Below are 20,808 nucleotides of genomic sequence, written 5' to 3'. Positions count from 1 at the left end.
GCTCTGAGAAGTTCTCTTGGTGTAGAGAAGCAATGGGAATCTCAGGGCTGAAAAAATGACTAAGCTCTCCTGTGGCCCCCTGTGGAAAGAAAACAACAAGTGGGAGATTGTTGGGTTGTGTTATATTCTTTACATGTAGTTAATAGGGGGTTTGAAGGGCACCCGTAACCCCACTTTATGGGGTCCGGGGCAGCGCCCCAGAAATTTTTGGTTTTGGACCATATGTTAGGTTGGGTGGACCCACCTATGGTTTTTTGCATGATTTTCGCACATGTTTTTTGGACGCGATGGTTTTTGGTCCATGGTATTGGACGCGATGGTTTTCGGTCCATGGTATTGGATGCTTCATCATGTATAAATATGTATTGTAACATTGAAAGGAACATAATGAAAAATCAAGCTGGTAGTCCCGGTTTTGGGATCCAGGGAAAAATCTCTGTGCATATGTGTTTTATGGGTTATGCTCTCGCATTGTTTATTTTCTTTGTTTAAGAATTCGTATGCAGGAATTTCTGTACAGGGTTAAAACCTACATCAGCGTTGGCCAAACTGTATGAAAATCCCTCAGGCTCAAATAAGGTATTTCTTATGAAGCGTTTATTTAATATGAAGACGTTAGAAGGTGGATCTGTTGTAGATAATTTAAATGATTTTAATACAGTTACAAGTCAGTTAAGTTCTGTAGGGGTAAATTTTAATGATGAAGTTAGGGCTCTATTATTTTTGTGCTCATTTCCAGAAAGTTGGAATGGTTTAGTTATCACTATTAGTAACTCTGTCTCTAGATCTAGTACTTTAAAGTTTTATGATGTTGTTGGTGAAATCCTTAGCGAGGAAATGCGACGGAAAAGCTCTGGTGAGACATCAGGTAATGCTTTGACTGTAGATTCTAGGGGAAGAGAAATGGAAAGAGGAAAGAGCCCAAGAGAGTAAGTCAAGAAAAGGTAGATCCAATTCTAGATCAGGGATAGTGTGCTAGAAATGTGGGAAGAAAGGACACCTGAAGAAAGACTGCAAGTCTCAAAAGGGAAAATAAGGAGATGCGCAGCAAGAAACTAATCATGAAGCGAATGTAACAGGTGATGTGTTGCAAGATGCTTTGATTATTTCATTAGAAAATATTGTTGATCCTTAGGTGATAGATTCAAGGGCCTCATTCCATGCCACACCTGATAAGAAACATTTTCATGATTATGTTCAAGGAGATTCTGGACAAGTTCGATTGGGTGATGATAAACCCTGTAAAATATTTGGAATGGGTACAGTTTTCATAAAATAACAAAATGGAAATTAGTGGCTATTGAATAAGGTAAGGCATGTTCCAGATCTGAAGAAAAATCTGATTTCAACAGGGCAGTTGGGAGGTGAAGGTTGCGTAACTACTTTCACAGATAAAACTTGGAAGGTCACTAAAGGATCCTTGGTAATAGCGAAAGGAGAAAAGGTTGGTACATTGTATTTATGCAATGGTATTTCTAATTCTGTTAATGCTTTAACCTCTATAGGAGAAGATATGCCATTGTGGCATCATAAACTCGAGCACATGAGTGAGAAGGGGATGCAGATTCTTCGCTCAAGAAATTTGTTAACAAGTTTGAGGCATGTTGATTTAAAATTCTGTGTGTTTATGGAAAACAGAAGAGAGTCAGATTCCTTAGAGTTGGGAAAGAAAAGTGTTAGTGCTTGAATCTGCCTCAGGCTGAATGAAGACGAGGTTCAAGTTAACATCAAACCAAGCTCAGCCTCGTAGCTATCCCTACGAGGACAGGAGAGGGCTCTCTCTGGGTCTATCTTGATAAAATGATAAATAGAGTCCGAGATGACTTAAAATGGAAATTGATTTAGGCTAGTAAAATGAATTTGAATGAGGGATATTTGATTTAATGACTAAGTTGCTGGGCTGCATGGGACAAGGACAGCATGAGCAGAGATTTAACCAAAGGCACAGGATATTTCATAAGGCGAGATAAGCATGAGGTTTTAGCAATCGAATTGAATTTAAATGGGGTGAAAAGACTGTTTAAGAAAGCTGAAAAGGGCATTAATGTATGAATCCTTTCCAAGCAGAAGAAAACACATAAATACTGAACACTTCCTCAAGGCAGAGCAATGACTGAATTCTACCTTTCTCACTTAAAAGTATTCAGCTGGAAATGATCATGAATGAAATGCAAAACATCACAGGATACATATGAAATAGAGAGAAAAACACATGCCAAAACTCATACCACAAGAATCTTATAAATCAGAGCTGCACCATTTAATTATTTCTCTGTCAATCTATACAGCCAAATGCTGAGTTATTCCTCCACCATTTCCCAGAACTCAGAACCCTTTACACATAAATTTTCATACAATAAATAGACTCAGGAATGGGAAAACAGATCGATGAGAATAGGGGCCGTTTCACCTAAAATCCTGAGGATAGGAAAGGAACCGTCCATCTGTTCTATAGACAGAACAGCGTTACATTATTCCACTTGAAATTTTTTTGATGATCAATAAAAAGATGACAACTGTAGCTGCAGATCATAACTGAAGTGAAAAATAGGAAATCAAATCTTGTTTCTCTGCCCTGGTAGATGTCTCTGATTTAAATTTTGGCTTTTCGGTTTCCAACTTTTTGCCTTCCCTGTGCCTTTTTCACCGCTTGGTTTTCGACTTTTTCACCTTTTGTGTCATTCAAGGCCTTCTCCTTTATGCACTGCTTACAACAATACTGATGTGTTCAACGCTTTCCCCCCTTCCCCTATATTATGGACTGAAAATGCGTTTTTATAGAATTTGATCTATCCCTCTCACTGATACTCCACTCAAGATTCTTCTAAGACCGAAATGGAACCAACTTCAAAGAGTCTCAATTAAGTTCAGATGATATTCTTCTCTCATTCTTTATGACTAAAACTAGTATTCGACCCAAAGAAAAAGTCAAGTCAGGTAATGAATTTATTTCATCGAACTTACACCCAAACTACAGGGTACTTAAGAATTTGTTGCAGCTGAATTATGCTTGTAGCAGCACATTCTTTCCACTGAGGCACACATCGGAAGTTGTTCGACTTGTCTCTTTAAAATCAAACTGTTGTAGAAAAGTGTCTTTAAATAGCGCGAGGAATCTTGGATTTCGTTTTTGGTTTGATAATTTGGAAGTGAACCATGTCGTTGGTAATCACATTCCAAAAGATTACTGCGAGCAAAAAATGCCTTTGTTTGTGGTATGCCATTATGGAATCGATTTTTGAATAATGCATTGTCACCTGTATTGAAGACTTGTGTCATTCAAGGTCGCCTCCTCTGTTTTCCGCCGGAGTCCTGTGGATTTTCCTCGTTTGAATCCTCTGTTGTGGATATCTTTGTTTTATATTTAGGCATTTAATTTTTGACTTTTCACCTTCCTTCGTCCTCAACATTGATCATCCGTTGCACATTCATTGCATGGTGGTTCAGATATTTCTCATCCATCTCCATTCTCCATTCAAATAGATTACAATATTTTTCATGACATTTCATCTACCCCTCCTCATCCATTTTAGGGTTTGACATGATCATCTTATTGTTCTCAGACAAGGTTGCCTTAATGCTAGCTATTTTTGATGATGATTTTCGTTTTTCCTTGGATATTGTTTATCTCTATCAGTAGAGGTATCACCAAGGCTCTAAAGTGGTGTCTCACGCATTGTATTTTCATGCATTATCACATTCTTTGCAGGTGTAAGGAAATCTTCAAATGTTTCCATGATCTGATGCGGATGTATCAATAATCATATCTCCAACATCATTTCCTTTCTGGCAAAAATGTTTATTCATTGCATCATATAGTTCCTTGGTATAATTAGTTGGTAGTCTCTTGTCCATATGTCATTTGAATAAAAACTACTTTTCAATAAACACGCCTTTGAACGAAGACTTTGCCAAAAAATCCATCGGCGACATGAATTTGATTGCCATAAGAATGTCGACATTCCACCTGTACGTCTACGGTTCTATAATAATCCACGGTCCAAGCTGCAATTTCTCCTTTAATACCACGTGCATCCAAATCGCAACAAATTCATTACTCTGTCTTAGCAGGATCAAGGCGTATGATTATGCACCCTTTATCCCTCTGAGCAAAGCCACGTAGTTCCTTTATGCGCCCTTTGTCCCTTTGAGCAGCCTTTGCGTGCCCAGAATGGAGATAGCCACGTAGTTTCTGAGGAACACGTGTACATACGTTTAAATTCAGCTCCAGCCGAAAAGACATAGGCGTTTTCCAACCATGCATCGGTCTGAGCTGTCTCAAATGAATCACAGAATACATCTATGGCAATTGCCTTCACTCCAGAACGTTGTATTTTCTTTAATGCATTGCACCTCAATATCTTCTCTTTTGATTGCACAGTTGCCAAACCCATGCTTCGATACCTTGAGACTAATGCACGAGAAAGAGCAACATCTCTCTCAACTATTGGGCATGGCCTCTGACGGTAATAACGAAGAAATTCACGAGAACCAAGCATCTTGCATGTTGTTCCATTTTCAAACTTTCTTTGGATTACCAGTTCAGCCCCTCCAAAGCCAAGTTCAATATTGTCATTGAGATTTTCTTCTGTGGGGACTATTTTCATCCCACTTTCGTCTGCGTAACTGCTATTGTAGTCATAAAATTCATCTAAATCACTATCTTCTTCTTCATCTCCATCTCCGTAGTGTAATTTGCAGTGGTTTTTAGAAATCATATGCTTCCTAACAACTTCTAGACTTGGAAATGGTTTTCGTTTCTCATTGCAATACAAACACATAAAATCGTCGGTCACCTTGAGGCCAAGATAGCTTAGTAATCCATGGAGATCTTTCAAATATTCAACATCAGGAACAAAAATCCATGCATCTTGTGCATATGATCTACACAACTCTCAATGGTCCCATCTGCCCTGAAATCACATATGAAGTAGCAATTGGCATCCCACTCTAACTTCTCTGCTATCAACTCAAAACTGCCTCCAACATTTCCTAAACTTGATTCATTAACATCCAAACTCTTCATAGATTCTGATGCTACACCAACCATGTCATAGGTCTCGACCTCCTCCCATTCTTCACTGCCTTCAGATTCTTCCGATTTATCTTCATTCAGAGAAGAAGAAGGTTTGCTGACAAAAGAGGACTTGTTTGCTGCACGTTCTGGTAGTGGCTTAATGACAGTAATGCCAACACTTCGAGAAGTTGGCATTTCAGAAGCACGCTGAATGTGAGCCTTTGACTTAAGATGTTGAGCATGTGATTCGACACTTCTGTATTCCTTTCCACAAAGTGAGCAGTTATACAACATCCGGTTTCTTTCCAGCCTCTTCTATTCCTCAACCAAAGCTTCCTGTCTTGCTCGGAATAAGGCTTCTGTCACTCCAGGAACACCAACAACATTGCTTCTCTCAAAAAAAAAAATTAAAAAAAAATCACATAGTTCTTCTACATGCTGCAGCAATGCACGCCAAATAAGTGTTGTCTGCTTTCGGTCCCATCACCAAATCTTGTATAACCTGAGCTAATATCTGCCATAACTGTGCACGTTCTGCATTGCCGTTACTATTCTGTTGATACCCAGGAGTTTGTGACCCTGGAACTTCTGATGGACCAAATGGAACTTTGTTGGCCTTATTAGAAAACGAGAAGCAGTTGCAACAAATCTAAGCCTCACTTCTTGGTTCATAAAAGTGCTCTGGTGCAAGATAACAACAGCGTCTTCCTCCATTTACAGAGAAACAATAGAAATTTTGATTGTCAGACCTGTGCCGCGGCATAGCCAGTGCGCCGCGCCTGGTGAGTGCTCCGTGCTAGTTTACATTTGCACTATGTAAAAGTGCCCAGTGTGCTGTGCACCGCGCTATATGCTCTATGCACCGCACACCCAAATCTACGCACAGTTTTCCTTAAATTTTGTTTGAGTTTCTCCTAGGTAGTGAGTCTTGACCTTTAAACCTTCGCAACAATTGGCATGCATAGTGCACATGTTTCTAACGTGGCCCTTGTGTCACGTGTACTCCCTCTATTGTCAAGCTATAACAGCTTCCTTTTCTTTGTAGCAAATTCAATATAATCTTTTCATTGAAAAATAGCAGGTCTATAGTTACGAACCCTCCAAGCCAAAAAGCCTTTGCTGCATAGATATTGCGCTCTCATGTCAACTGTGTTCATCCATGAGTTGCAAACAGTTTGAACATTAGGACCACCATATACACTGACCAAAGTCGTGTAAGGAGGTGGGCCATATATTTCGATGGCTGGTCTATATATACAGCTCCATATAAAGAAGTACCATCACTTGCTGATATCTGAACTATCTCTGGAGCTGGAAGTCGTAACCTTTGTATGCGAGGTGTTGGAAATGGCAGCTCCTATAAAGTCACCAACAACCTACCTTCTTCTAATGAACAAAGCAAGACCCTTGGTAAAGATTTCAGGGAATCATGAATATCTACAAATCTTTGCATCTGATGATCCAAGACCACTGAATGCCTTCCTTCTCCTTGAGTCAACCTTTTAGGCTTTTGAAGTGGAATCTTGATTTCGTTGCTCCTCCACGATGAGACCAGCATATTCTGCAGTATTCTCCTTCAGCTTTGCCAGTTTGTTTGCAGAAGCACTCAGCACAATAACCTCCTTAACCTCATCTTCTGATATTCGGCCCACCAAGTTGTATAATTTTGGCATTTGAATGCAAACTCTATTTCGTTTGATTTTGCTTTGTCTCTTTGTGCTGATGATGTTCTTTTTGTTTGTGCTTTTGCAGGGATAGGAGCAGCTAAAGCTGCTACCATTGAAGAGCTGTACAACTTCGAAACACTTTGACAAATTACATATTTATTACAAAAACACATTTGATGATTTCTTCATCAAAACAGGGTTTTGAAGAAGAATCAATCTCGCATTATTAACAATGACCATATTGAAATAGAAACTCAATGAACCTTCCTCTAGCCCACAGGCATCATTCAACATGTTTGAAGACCAACTATAAGACCTTGACTCCGAAATGACTCTTTTCTAGACCACGGTAACATCAATGACTGCAAATGACGAGAAATGAACCTTGGTGAATTATACTCTGACATAGGACTGACAAGACTGATGCTAACATTAGCTCCAATTGGGATGGTAGCTCCCGCTTCATGGGCGTGTCAAGAACATCAGATCTCTGGGAGAGCTAGACAATGCCTTCGTCCATTGGGCTATGGAGTCCATTATTCCGACAAACCAACATGACTCAATTTATTGACTGAAACTTAACTTAAACTGTCTCAGTGCAAACTGAAATAACTAAAAAAATTGACTCTAACCAACTAACTCAGAATACCAAGACCTAAACTTAAAACTCAAAGATTGGTGGCAGTACATGGCCACCTATGTTTCTTACAAGACAATATATCCTCAAACTATATCAAAATTCCAATGCAACCAATCAAGCAGATGCCTTCTTGATTGATTCTCCTGATCAGATCTTCTGGTCAACAATGAGTACTGGTAACTAGGCATTCGAAAACACAGTTGACCATGATCCCCTTCATCACTGAATACTGCAGTAATCACCTTCACTATTGGCTGCAACAAACTTGCCAGAGGATCTTGAAAAACATGAAGATTTTCCATTGCCACCTATTACTAAGAAAACGAGATGTCTTTTTCTCTTGCTTCTGATTTTTCTTCATAAATAAGAGCACGTTCCTGGTCTTCAAAAAATTCTGAACAAGTAGATGAGCATATTTCCTCTTCAAAGAACATTTCAAAACACGAAACATATGAAGAAGAATCTGACATGGAATCCATAATGGTCTGGTCGGCTATAGTCTGAATATATTTCTGATCATCTTGGCATGATATGACAGCCAGATTCTCATTACATTCATCACATTCATCAATCATGAAAAAAGCAACTTCAGATGATTCTTGAAACTCAAGCATGACATCTCTATCATCTATCATAAATTCATCCAGAGAAACTTTTTCACCTACTTGAACGAAGATATCCTCTTGCTGTTCATGAATTGACTGGATTACCTTGGTAGGAAGGCTATGTTCTGATGAGATGAGGGCAGTTAGGCCTGTAACTCTGTCTTCTTCATTTGAGGTAGCCTCAACAATGCAATTCTCTTCTATGAGATCCGGAACAACATGTTTTTCCTCATCACAATCCGTCTCTCGATCTGGTTTATCATCATCATTTTCGGAGATTGGAACATCATTTTCCTACATATCCTCATTTATTTCAACTAGATCTGAAATAGGACTTCTTTTTTCATCATTTTCAGTCATATGGAAATCTTTAACCTGCTGATTTTGATCCTGCTGCAAAGTTTCCTCTAAGAGTTTTGTAGGCTGCTAAAACGGATTTTCATACAATGCTTCCATGATTTCTTCGTCCATAAAATTATCATCCTCATAGTATTTTTCAAGGCTCTCAATAAAACCATAAGCATGCTTGCAACAATCCTGAACTAAATTTAATGATGGATAAGATTCTTTATACTTCTCAAAGAATATTGAATGAAAATCCTTTAGACAATAAATGGAAGCAGGTGGCAAACTTTCATACCAAGATCAGGCTTCGTCTTCCAGAGTAGCCATAAACATTTTCATCAAACAGTCTTCAGGAAAATTGATCTTTAATTTATGCACGTGAATGTGAAATTTCACCAGATGAAGAGCAGCGTCATTACCTTCCACATTTCTGAACACAGGAAAATTCTTTGACCAATCTACCTTGGGCATTTTATTTGGAAAACCTGGGATGTGATCTCGGCTCATGGGAGCGTATCTTCTTGCAATCCGATCCATCTTGAAAATCTTACCGCTACTGATCTCTCTGCAGTGGAGTCACCATGAAGGATTGATTGCTGGATTCTTCAGTGAATGGAGTCGCCAAGTGAATGATTTCAGCCGTCTTCTTATGTTTGATCTTTGTTCGCCATCAACAATCAGCTCTGAACTTGAAATGTGTACTGGGGCAATAAAATCTTCAAGCAAACCATTTTCGTTCCCCAGCAGAGTCGCCACTATGTTAGCACTCGAATCTGCCTCAGGCTGAATGAAGGTGAGCTTCAAGGCAACATCAAACCAAGCTCAGCCTCGTAGCTAGCCCTACGAGGACAGAAGAGGGCTCTCTCCGGGTCTATCTTGATAAAATGATCAATAGAGTCCGAGATGACTTAAAATGGGAATTGATTTAGGCTAGTAAAATGAATTTGAATGAGGGATATTGGATTTAATGACTAAGTTGATGGGCTGCATGGGACAAGGATAGCATGAGCAGAGATTTAACCAAAGGCACAAGATATTTCATGAGGCGAGATAAGCATGAGGTTTTAGCAATCGAATTGAATTTAAATGGGGTGAAAATATTGTTTAAGAAAGTTGAAAAGGGCATTAATGTATGAATCCTTTCCAGGTAGAAGAAAGCACATAAAGACTAAACACTTCCTCAAGGCAGAGCAATGACTGAATTCTACCTTTCTCACTTAAAAGTATTCAGCTGGAAACGATCATGAATGAAATGCAAAACATCACAGGATACATATGAAACAGAGAGAAAAACACATGCCAAAACTCATACCACAAGAATCTTATATATCAGAGCTACACCATTTAATTATTTCTCTGTCAATCTGTACAGCTATTCCTCCACCGTTTCCCAGAACTCAGAACCCTTTACACATAAATTTTCATACAATAAATAGACTCAAGAATGGGAAAACAGATCGATGAGAATAGGGGCCATTTCACCTAAAATCCTGAGGATAGGAAAGGAACCGTCCATCTGTTCTATAGACAGAACAGCGTTACATTCTTCCACTTGAAACATTTTTGATGATCAATAAAAAGACAACAAATGTAGCTGCAGATCATAATTGAAGTGAAAAATAGGAAATCGAATCCTGTTTCTTTGCCCTAGTAGATGTCTCTGATTTAAATTTTGGCTTTTCGGTTTCCAACTTTTTACCTTCCCTGTGTCTTTTTCACAGCTTGGTTTTCGACTTTTTCACCTTTTGTGTCATTCAAGGCCTTCTCCTTTATGCACTGCTTACAAAAATACTAATGTGTTCAACGCTTCCGCCCCTTCCCCTATATTATGGACTGAAAATGCATTTTTATAGAATTTGATCTATCCCTCTCACTGATACTCCACTCAAGATTCTTCTAAGACCGAAACGGAACCAACTTAAAAGAGTCTCAATTAAGTTCAGATGATATTATTCTCTCATTCTTTATGACTAAAACTAGTATTCGACCCAAAGAAAAATTCAAGTCAGGTAATGAATTTATTTCATCGAACTTACACCCAAACTACAGGGTACTTAAGAATTTGTTGCAGCTGAATTATGTTTGTAGCAGCACATTCTTTCCACTGAGGCACACATTGGAAGTTGTTCTACTTGTCTCTCTAAAATCAAACTGCTGTAGAAAAGTTTCTTTAAATAGCACGAGGAATCTTGGATTTCATTTTTGGTTTGATAATTTGGAAGTGAACCATGTCGTTGGTAATCACATTCCAAAAGATTACTGCAAGAAAAAAATGCCTTTTTTTGTGGTATGCCATTATGGAATCAATTTTTGAATAATGCATTATCACCTGTATTGAAGACTTGTGTCATTCAAGGTCGCCTCCTCTGTTTTCTGCCAGAGTCCTGTGGATTTTCCTTGTTTGAATCCTCTGTTGTGGATACCTTTGTTTTATATTTAGGCATTTAATTTTTGACTTTTCACCTTCCTTCGTCCTCAACATTGATCATCCGTTGCACATTCATTGCATGGTGGTTCAGATATTTCTCATCCATCTCCATTCTCCATTCAAATAGATTACAATATTTTTCATGACATTTCATCTGCCCCTCCTCATCCATTTTAGGGTTTGACATGATCATCTTATTGTTCTCAGACAAGGTTGCCTTAATGCTATCTGTTTTTGATGATAATTTTCGTTTTTCCTTGGATATTGTTTATCTCTATCAGTAGAGGTATCACCAAGGCTCTGAAGTGGTGTCTCAAGCATTGTATTTTAATGCATTATCACATTCTTTGCAGGTGTAAGGCAATCTTCAAATGTTTCCATGATCTCATGCGGATGTATCAATAATCATATCTCCAACATCATTTCCTTTCTAGCCAAAATGTTTATTCATTGCATCATATAGTTCCTTGGTATAATTAGTTGGTAGTCTCTTGTCCATCTGTCATTTGAATAAAAACCAATTTTCAATAAACATGCCTTTGAATGAAGACTTTGCCAGAAAATCCATCGGCGACATGAATTTGATTGCCATAAGAATGCCGACATTCCACCTGTACATCTATGGTTCTGTAATAATCCACGGTCCAAGCTGCAATTTCTCCTTTAATACCATGTGCATCGAAATCACAACAAATTCATTACTCTGTCTTAGCAGGATCAAGGCGTATGATTATGCGCCCTTTATCCCTCTTAGCAAATCCACGTAGTTCCTTTATGCACCCTTTGTTCCTTTGAGCAGCCTTTGCGTGTCCAGAATGGAGATAGACACGTAGTTTCTGAGGAACACATGTACATATGTTTAAATTCAGCTCCAGCCGAAAAGCCATAGGCATTTTCCAACCATGCATCGGTCTGAGCTATCTCAAACAAATCATAGAATACATCTATGGAAATTTCCTTCACTCTAGAACGTTGTATTTTCTTTAATGCATTGCGTCTCAATATCTTCTATTTTGGTTGCACAGTTGCCAAACCCATGCTTCGATACCTTGAGACTAATGCACGAGAAAGAGAAACATCTCTCTCAACTGTTGGGCATGGCCTCTGATGGTAATAACGAAGAAATTCACGAGAACCAAGTATCTTGCATGTTGTTCCATTTTCATACTTTCTTTGGATTACCAGTTCAGCCCCTCCAAAGCCAAGTTCAATATTGTCATTGAGATTTTCTTCTGTGGGGACTATTTGCATCCCACTTTCGTCCGCGTAACTGCTGCTGTAGTCATAAAAGTCATCTAAATCACTATCTTCTTCTTCATCTCCATCTCCGTAGTGTAATTTGCAGTGGTTTTTAGAAATCATATGCTTCCTAACAGCTTCTAGACTTGGAAATGGTTTTCATTTCTCATTGCAATACAAACACATAAAATCATCAGTCACCTTGAGGCCAAGATAGCTTAGTAATCCATGGAGATCTTTCAAATATTTAGCATCAGGAACAAAAATCCATGCATCTTGTGCATATGCTCTACACAACTCTCAATGGTCCCATCTGGCCTGAAATCACATATGAAGCAGCAACTGGCATCCCACTCTAACTTCTCTGCTATCAACTCAAAATTGCCTCCAGCATTTCCTAAAATTGATTCGTTAACATCCAAACTCTTCATATATTCTGATGCTACACCAACCATGCCATAGGTCTCGACCTCCTCCCATTCTTCACTGCCTTCAGATTCTTTCAATTTATCTTCATTTAGAGAAGAAGAAGGTTTGCTGACAAAAGAGGACTTGTTTGCTGCACGTTCTGGTAGTGGCTTAATGACAGTAATGCCAGCACTTCGAGAAGCTGGCGTTTCAGAAGCACGCTGAATGTGAGCCTTTGACTTAAGATGTTGAGCATGTGCTTCGACACTTCTGTATTCCTTTCCACAAAGTGAGCAGCTATACAACATCCGATTGCTTTCCAGCCTCTTCTGTTCCTCAGCCAAAGCTTGTTGTCTTGCTCGGAATAAGGCTTCTGTCACTCCAGGAACACCAGCAACATTGCTTCTCTCCAAAAAAAAAATCACATAGTTCTTCTACATGCTGCAGCAATGCACGCCGAATAAGTGTTGTCTGCTTTTGGTCCCATCACCAAATCTTGTATAACCTGAGCTATTGTATGTGTAACTGTGCACATTTTGCATTGCCATTACTATTTTGTTGATACCCAGGAGTTTGTGACCCCGGAACTTGAGATGGACCAAATGGAACTTTGTTGGCCTTATTAGAAAACGAGAAGCAGCTGCAGCAAATCTGAGCCTCACTTCCTGGTTCATAAAAGCGCTCTGGTGCAAGATAACAACGACGTCTTCCTCCATTTGCAGAGAAACAATAGAAATTTTGATTGTCTGACCTGTGCGTCGCGCGGCATAGCCAGTGCGCCGCGCCTGGTGAGTGCGCCGCGCCAGTGTATATTTGCACTGTGTAAAAGCGCCCAGTGCGTCGCGCGGCCCATGTGCACCGCGCCATATGCTCTATGCACCGCGCACCCAAATCTACACACAGTTTGCCTTAAATTTTGTTTGAGTTGCTCCCAGGTCGTGAGTCTTGACCTTTAAACCTTCGCAACAATTAGCATGCATAGTGCACATGTTTCTAATGTGGCCCTTGTGTCACGTGCACTCCCTCTATTGTCAAGCTATAATAGCTTCCTTTTCTTTGTAGCAAATTCAATATAATCTTTTCATTGAAAAATAGTAGGTCTATAGTTACAAACCCTCTAAGCCAAAAAGCCTTTGCTGCGTAGATATTGCACTCTCATGTCAACTGTGTTCATCCATGAGTTGCAAGCAGTCTGAACATTAGGACCACCATATACACTGACCAAATTCGTGTAAGGAGGTGGGCCATATATTTCGATGGCTGGTCTATATATACAGCTCCATATAAAGAAGTACCATCACTTGTTGATATCTGAACTGTCTCTGGAGCTAGAAGTCGTAACCTTTGTATACAATGTGTTGGAAATGGTAGCTCCTATAAAGTCACCAACAACCTACCTTATTCTAATGAACAAAGCAATACCCTTGGTAAAGATTTTAGGGAATCATGAATATCTACAAATCTTTGCATCTGATGATCCAAGACCACTGAATGCCTTCCTTCTCCTTGAGTCAACCTTTTAGGCTTTTGAAGTGGAATCTTGATTTCATTGCTCCTCCACGATGAGACCAGCATATTCTGCAGTATTCTCCTTCAGCTTTGCCAGTTTGTTTGCAGAAGCACTCAGAACAATAACCTCCTTAACCTCACCTTCTGATATTCGGCCCACCAAGCTGTATAATTTTTTCATTTGAATGCAAACTCTGTTTTGTTTGATTTTGCTTTGTCTCTTTGTGTTGATGATGTTCTTTCTGTTTGTGCTTTTGCAGGGATAGGAGCAGCTAAAGCTGCTGCCATTGAAGAGCTGTACAACTTCGAAACACTTTGACAAATTACATATTTATTACAAAAACACATTTGATGATTTCTTCTTCAAACCAGGGTTTTGAAGAAGAATCAATCTTGCATTATTGACAATGACCATCTTGAAATAGAAACTCACTGAACCTTCCTCTAGCCTGCAGGCATCATTCGACATGTTTGAAGACCAACTATAAGACCTTGACTCTGAAATGACTCTTTTCTGAACCATGGTAACATCAATGACTGCAAATGATGAGAAATGAACCTTGGTTAATTATACTCTGACATAGGATTGACAAGACTGAGTCTAACAAAAATAAGAGCGAAAAATTAGAGATTGTGCATACAGATGTATGGGCACCTGCTCAGGTATCATCTCTTGGTGGCTCTCGTTATTATGTTACTTTTATCGATGATGCAACCAAAAAAACCTGGATTTATTGTATTTGAAATAAATTTATTGTATTTGATACTTTCAAGAAATGGAAAGCTTTGGTTGAAAATGAGACAGGGAAAAGGTTGAAGTGTCTCATATCAGATAATGGAGGTGAATATTGCAGCAAATAGTTTGATAGGTACTGTTCAGAGAATGGAATTTGCAGAGAGAAGACAGTTGTAGGAACACCACAAGAAAATGATGTGTTAGAAAGGATGAACAGGACAATCATGGAGCGTGCAAGGTGCATGAGATTGCATGCAGGATTGCCTTTACAATTTTTGGCAGATGTTATAGATACTATTGTTTATCTAATAAATAGAGGGCTTTCAAGTTCCTTGGATGGTGGTATTCCAGAGGAGGCATGGACAGGTAAAAAGGTAAACTACTCATTTTTAAAGACTTTTGATTGTGAATCCTTTGTCCACATTAACAAAGAAAATAGAACAAAGCTTGTGGCAAAATCAAAGAGATGTACCTTTATTGGATATGGTGTTAATGATTTTGGTTATCACTTATATGATTATGAAAATCACAAAATCATTAGGTGCAGAGATGTAATATTCAATGAAAAGGTCTTGTATAAGAATCAGTTGCAGGAAAAGAAACAAGAAAAAGAAAATAGAGAATACACAGTGCTTGACGATATCACAGGGAAAGTGATGGTGTCTGAAAATCATAATGATCAACAGCCAGAACAACAACCACAACAGCAACAACCACTTCAAACACCTGAAAGTTGTGTTAGAAGATCTACCAGGATTAGTAGACCACCTGAACGATACTCTCCTTCATTATATTATGTATTGTTGACTGATTCTGGTGAACCAGAATGTTATGAAGAAGCAGTGCAGGTAGAAACTAGGAAGAAATGGGAGAAAGCCATGAAAGAAGAGATGGACTCCTTAGCACATAACCAGACTTGGGACTTAGTCAGGTTGACTGCAGGTAAAATAGCATTGTAGAATAAATGGGTTTACAGGCTAAAGGAAGAAGATGGAGGAAAACAGAGGTGCAAAGCTAGACTTGTGGTGAAGGGGTTTGCACAGAAGAAAGGTATTGATTTTGATGAAATATTTTCTCCTATTTTTAAAATGACTTCAATCATAACTATTTTAAGTCTAGTAGCAGCTGAAGATTTGCATCTTGAGCAGTTAGATGTAAAGACAACCTTTCTCCATGGGGATTTGGAGGAAGAGATATATATGCAGCAGCCACAAGGATATGAGGGAAAAGGGAAGGAGAAACTAGTGTGCGGGTTGAAGAAGAGCTTGTATGGCTTAAAACAAGCTCCAAGGCAGTGGTATCTAAAATTTGACAGGTTTATGTCTGAACAAGGTTATACTAGATGTCACTCTGATCATTGTGTTTATCTCAAAAGGAAAAATTATTGCAGCTATATTATATTGTTATTGTATGTAGATGACATGCTTATTGCAGGTTCTAACATGCAGGAAATAAATGTGCTCAAAAGGAAATTGGCAAACTCATTGGCAATGAAGGATTTGGATGCTGCAAAACAAATCCTTGGTATGAGAATAACTAGAGACAGGAAGAATCGCAAATTAACATTGTCTCAAAGTGAGTACATAGAAAAGGTGTTGAAAAGGTTTAATATATAGAATGAAAAACCAGTTAGTATACCTTTGGCTAGCCATTTCAAAATAAGTAAGGAAGTGTGTCCCATGACTCAGGAAGAAATGGCTCATATGTCTAAAGTTCCATATGCATCAGCAGTTGGAAGCTTAATGTATGCAATGTTCTACACAGGGCCTAATATTGCACATGCAGTGGGAGTTGTAATCAAGTACATGAACAATCCAGGAAAAGAACATTGGATAGCAGTGAAGTGGATTCTCAGGTATTTAGAGGTACCACAAATCAAGCATTATGCTTTGGTGGTTCAAACATTGCTCTACAGGGATATGTTGATGTAGATATGGCAGGTGATAGAGATAATAGGAGGAGCACAATAGGGTGTGTGTTTACTGTAGGTGGAACAGCTGTCAACTGGGTTTCAAAAATCCAAAGTGCTGTTGCACTTTCAACAACAGAAGCAGAGTATGTTGCTACTACAGAGGCTAGTAAAGAAATGATTTGGTTACAATGGTTTTTGGATGAATTGGGCAAGAAGCAGGAGTTGGGCAGGTTATACAGTGGCAGCCAAAGTACCATACATCTTGCAAAGAACTCTACATTTCATTCCAAGATTAAACATATATAGCTCAAGTACCATTTCATATGGTGAGCATTGGAAGATGGACAGTTGAAGCTAGAAAATATACACACTAGCCAGAATACTATAAATATGTTAACAAAAGTTGTAACCAGGGAGAAACTGAGAATATACTCAGTTTCAGTTGGTCTTCAAGTATGACGAAGAAGATGAGAAACAACCAAGTCCAAAGTGGAGTTATTGTCTAGTAAATGAAGCAACGGTGGAGTTGCTATAATCAGTCCCCAAGTGGGAGATTGTTGGGTGTGGAGTCTGATTATCTTCTGTATTCAAAGGTTTCAATCGACTGTATACCCCAGGAAGATTGTACACCGCTACATGCGGGGGGCTGCGTGGGGACTCCCCCCCCCTTCGCGGGGGTCCAAGGGGGCTAATCCCCCCGGCTGGGGTGTCCGGGGGCTAGTGGTCCCCCGGCAGGGGTTCTGGGGGGCTAATCCCCCCCAGCTGGGGGGTCCGGGGGCTAGTGATCCTCTGGCAGGGGTTCGGGGGCAACGCCCTTGAAGCTAAAATTATATGTAAAATTTCCTTGTAAAATTATAGTAATTACTAGTCAATCTCGGTCGTTCTTTAGGCAAATGACCTGACAGTAGAAGTTATGTTCAATTTAGGGTTTTTTGCCCTAGAAGGCAACCCCTCACTATATATGAGGGAATTGTATTACATCTATGTATATCTATATTCTGAGTGAGGAAGAGAGAGGAGATTGAGAGCAAAGAGGGTGTTACAGCGGATCTGATGTAGGTTGTATCTGTTCAGTTTGCTGGATAATATAAAAGGAAGGACTAGTTGTTTCTTCGTGGACATAGCCCAAACTGGGTGAACCACATATATTTGTGTCTCTATTGTTTTATGCATTTTCTGTGTTTATATTTCTGCAATATTTTATGTGTTCCATTGCTCCGTAATACATAATTTTCTAACATTATTTTTGTAGGTAAATTCGATAACACCCGATAACAGATAAATGTGAGTTATGTTAAGATGACATCTCTGCTCCACCAGTGTCAGTATTGCAAAACACACTCTGCGAAAGGGAGGACGAACCACCTTAGCACATGATGGAGGAACACTTTTAGTTCATTGGAAGCATTCATGACTACACCAATCCATAAAGATGTCATCACTGCCAAATACATCACAAAGCATTCCAGATGTGGGATGAGGACCACAGAATCTTCGGTTTCCTTCAGGAAGTGGCATAGAATGATAGCCATTCCACACAGGTGCAAAAAAATGATGCGCAGTCCTTCTCTGTTCCCAAAGGCATCCATTCGTTCCCCCAGGAAGTAGAATGCTCCACCAAAGGTGACCTCAGCTTGTCAGCAGTTTCACCAACCGTTCTCATCTGTATATGCTGATCTATGTAATGAAAAGAGGGGAAATGAAAGGTCATGGAAGACGGAGGGTCATTTTGGACTGAATAAGTAGTATCTGTGGATAGGAGAGAAGGGCTTTTTGTTTGGAGAGAACAACTTTGATTTATTAAAGAAAGACTATTTGGTTCAATGAGGAGCCTGTGTTTCAGATTGACTTTCCTCCTCTCTTATGTGTTTTGATTAGAATGATGTTGCTGGCATAAGTGCAAATGTATATTCATTTTATTTGTGCATATTGATAACTTACAGTTCATGGTTAAGCCTGGTTATTTGAATATGATTCAACATCATGGTTATATCATGAAAGGTTGCTAATTCGAAACTATGTTTGACATCAGTTGTAAGATTTTCTTCCATAAAATGGAATGTGTATTCCTATATGAATTGTTGGATTGCAATTAAGAATCCATGTATCCTTGTCTTGTGCGAACCATTATTTGATTCTTTTAGACTTGGAAATCATATATGGTATTTAACCTCTCTTTATTATGCTTCTACAGGGTAGATTAGGATAGTTAGGACTAGATTTAGAAGTAGTATAGATAGGATTTAATACTTAGTGGTTAAATGTTTTATTTTGTTGATTTAATTGAAGCCTTCTTCCCAGAAGAAATCTTTCAAAACCTATTATAGTTCACGGGGTCCCTTAAAACCCATTGGAACTAGCCATCCCAAACAAAAGCAAGCCTAATTGGGGTATGTGATCAGGTTAGTTCCCCATTGTTAATATAGAGAAAATTCACCATGTCAACAGGTCCATATAACCATCCTTTGGCATATTAAACCTCTATTCTTGCATTAGATAATTTATTTTAACTTTAATATATTCATTAGGAAGGTTTATGAATAATTGCATATTTGTGCCTAATATTATTTATTTTTGTGGAATATTATGACAATATTGGGAAGATTATGAAGATTTGGAGGAGGAAATAATTTAGGAACTTTCTCCCTACTATACGAGGAACAATAATAAATAATAAATCAAAAAGATATTATGTAATTATGATACATATTGTGGAACTCCAATGGTTGAGAAAATCTAGCAATGTGTTCCCTACCATGTAATGCAAATTCTTAGTATTAGGGACCAGATCCACTAATCAAGGAATTTTGGTGGAGAAAGCTTCCTCCATTCATGGGGAATGATTCCTAATCATTTTTCATAAGTACCAAGTCGATTTTGCCTCTAGGGGGAGATTTCCATTAGTGTTCTTGTGGAAAGAACTCGTATTTCTGTAGCTCCATTGTATTTTCTTGCAGGGATGTAACTGTATTGATGAGAATAATGAAGATTTGTATCATGTTCAGCTTATAAATCTTGTTCTCCTCCATATGTATCTAATTTTATTTGGGCTTGGCCATCCCAGGAGCCTCAGAGCCCTTTTTTATAATTTTCCTTCCTTCTTTTCATTTCTTATTCACATGCATCTATTGTTTTTATTTCTTTCTACTTTTGCATTTAGTATTATTGATTTCTTGTTTTAGGATTGAATTAAATGGTTAATGTAAGTTCTTTTGCAGGATCACAAGTATTATTTCATCCTTGTAAAATATTTGGAAGGTCATAGTCATCATTGAGCTACTTGGATTAGCTTTCTTATTCCCAAATCTAGATTTTTGGAACTCCTTTGTGGCAAAGAGCAGTAAATTTCTGCTATTTTTTAGAGCATGCTAATGGGATTCAATTGAGTTGGTTCAACTTGAATTAGATCAAAAAAAACCTATATTTAATAAAAAAAATCACCCCATTGAATTTTCACTTGATTAGGTTGGGCATTTTACATATTTACTAGCTCACTAGTTCTCGAATTTCTAGATTTGCGACTAGTAATTTCTGCTACTTTTTTAGCATGGATTAACAAAGGTAATTTTGAGTGATTCCACCTAGAATGGGGACCTAAGACATCCTAGTCAAGAAAAAAAAATTCCAATCAAATTTGGATTTGATTTGTTTGGTCATTCGATGAATTATAGTTTTGTATAGTAAATCTATAACATCCTATAGTAAATCAGGAGATCTTGTAGGAAATCATGTAGCAACCTATAGGAAATCCTGTAGCATCATGTAGGAAAGCCTGTTTTGAACCCAAATTGAGAAAAATCACCATTGAATTTGGGATTAGTCCCCTAATTTACCTCCATGCCATCAAGACCATTTTAACCCTCTTGCTCCACACTTGTCTCCCCTACCAAAGATCAAGGAAATATTGCCATTTGCGTTTATAAAGTAAAAAGATGTGAAAAATGAGTTCTTTGATATTTACACATGCACACAGTAGCTAGTACTCTCTAGATCATATTTCATGCTCAGTTAGTTTAAATTATCACATGTGATAAATAGGGTTAAGCTAGGTTTATTTTACATTTAGTTCTTGATCTTCATGCAATTAGAATAGGTTTGTTTCCTTGTACTTTCTTTCTTGCAATAGGTTAAGGTTCCATTTCAAACATTTCATTTTCTACAATTAGTTTAGGATTTGAATTCAGCACATGCACTCCATTACATCATGAAAGCAAAGGAAGGACACATTGTACATTGCACATATAGTGCTGATACTTATTTAAGTTTGTACGAACCCCGAGTTGATAATTAAAGTCGGTAGCC

At 38.4% G+C, this 20,808-nt stretch overlaps 2 pseudogenes; both read right to left on the bottom strand.

Moving 5' to 3' along the window:
* LOC149251421 (cytoplasmic 60S subunit biogenesis factor REI1 homolog 1-like) overlaps positions 1-6,690 on the bottom strand; it is a 163,760-nt pseudogene extending 157,070 nt beyond the window's left edge.
* A 4,710-nt stretch (positions 6,691-11,400) lies between these two features.
* LOC149251420 (cytoplasmic 60S subunit biogenesis factor REI1 homolog 1 pseudogene) lies at positions 11,401-13,216 on the bottom strand (annotated as a pseudogene).
* Positions 13,217-20,808: the final 7,592 nt, after the last annotated feature.

Source organism: Pinus tabuliformis, chromosome 7, assembly GCF_031772625.1.
Source record: "Pinus tabuliformis cultivar Carrire ecotype Pingquan chromosome 7, CPIR1, whole genome shotgun sequence".
Lineage (NCBI taxonomy): Eukaryota > Viridiplantae > Streptophyta > Pinopsida > Pinales > Pinaceae > Pinus > Pinus tabuliformis.
This window is presented reverse-complemented; position numbering and strand designations above follow the sequence as displayed.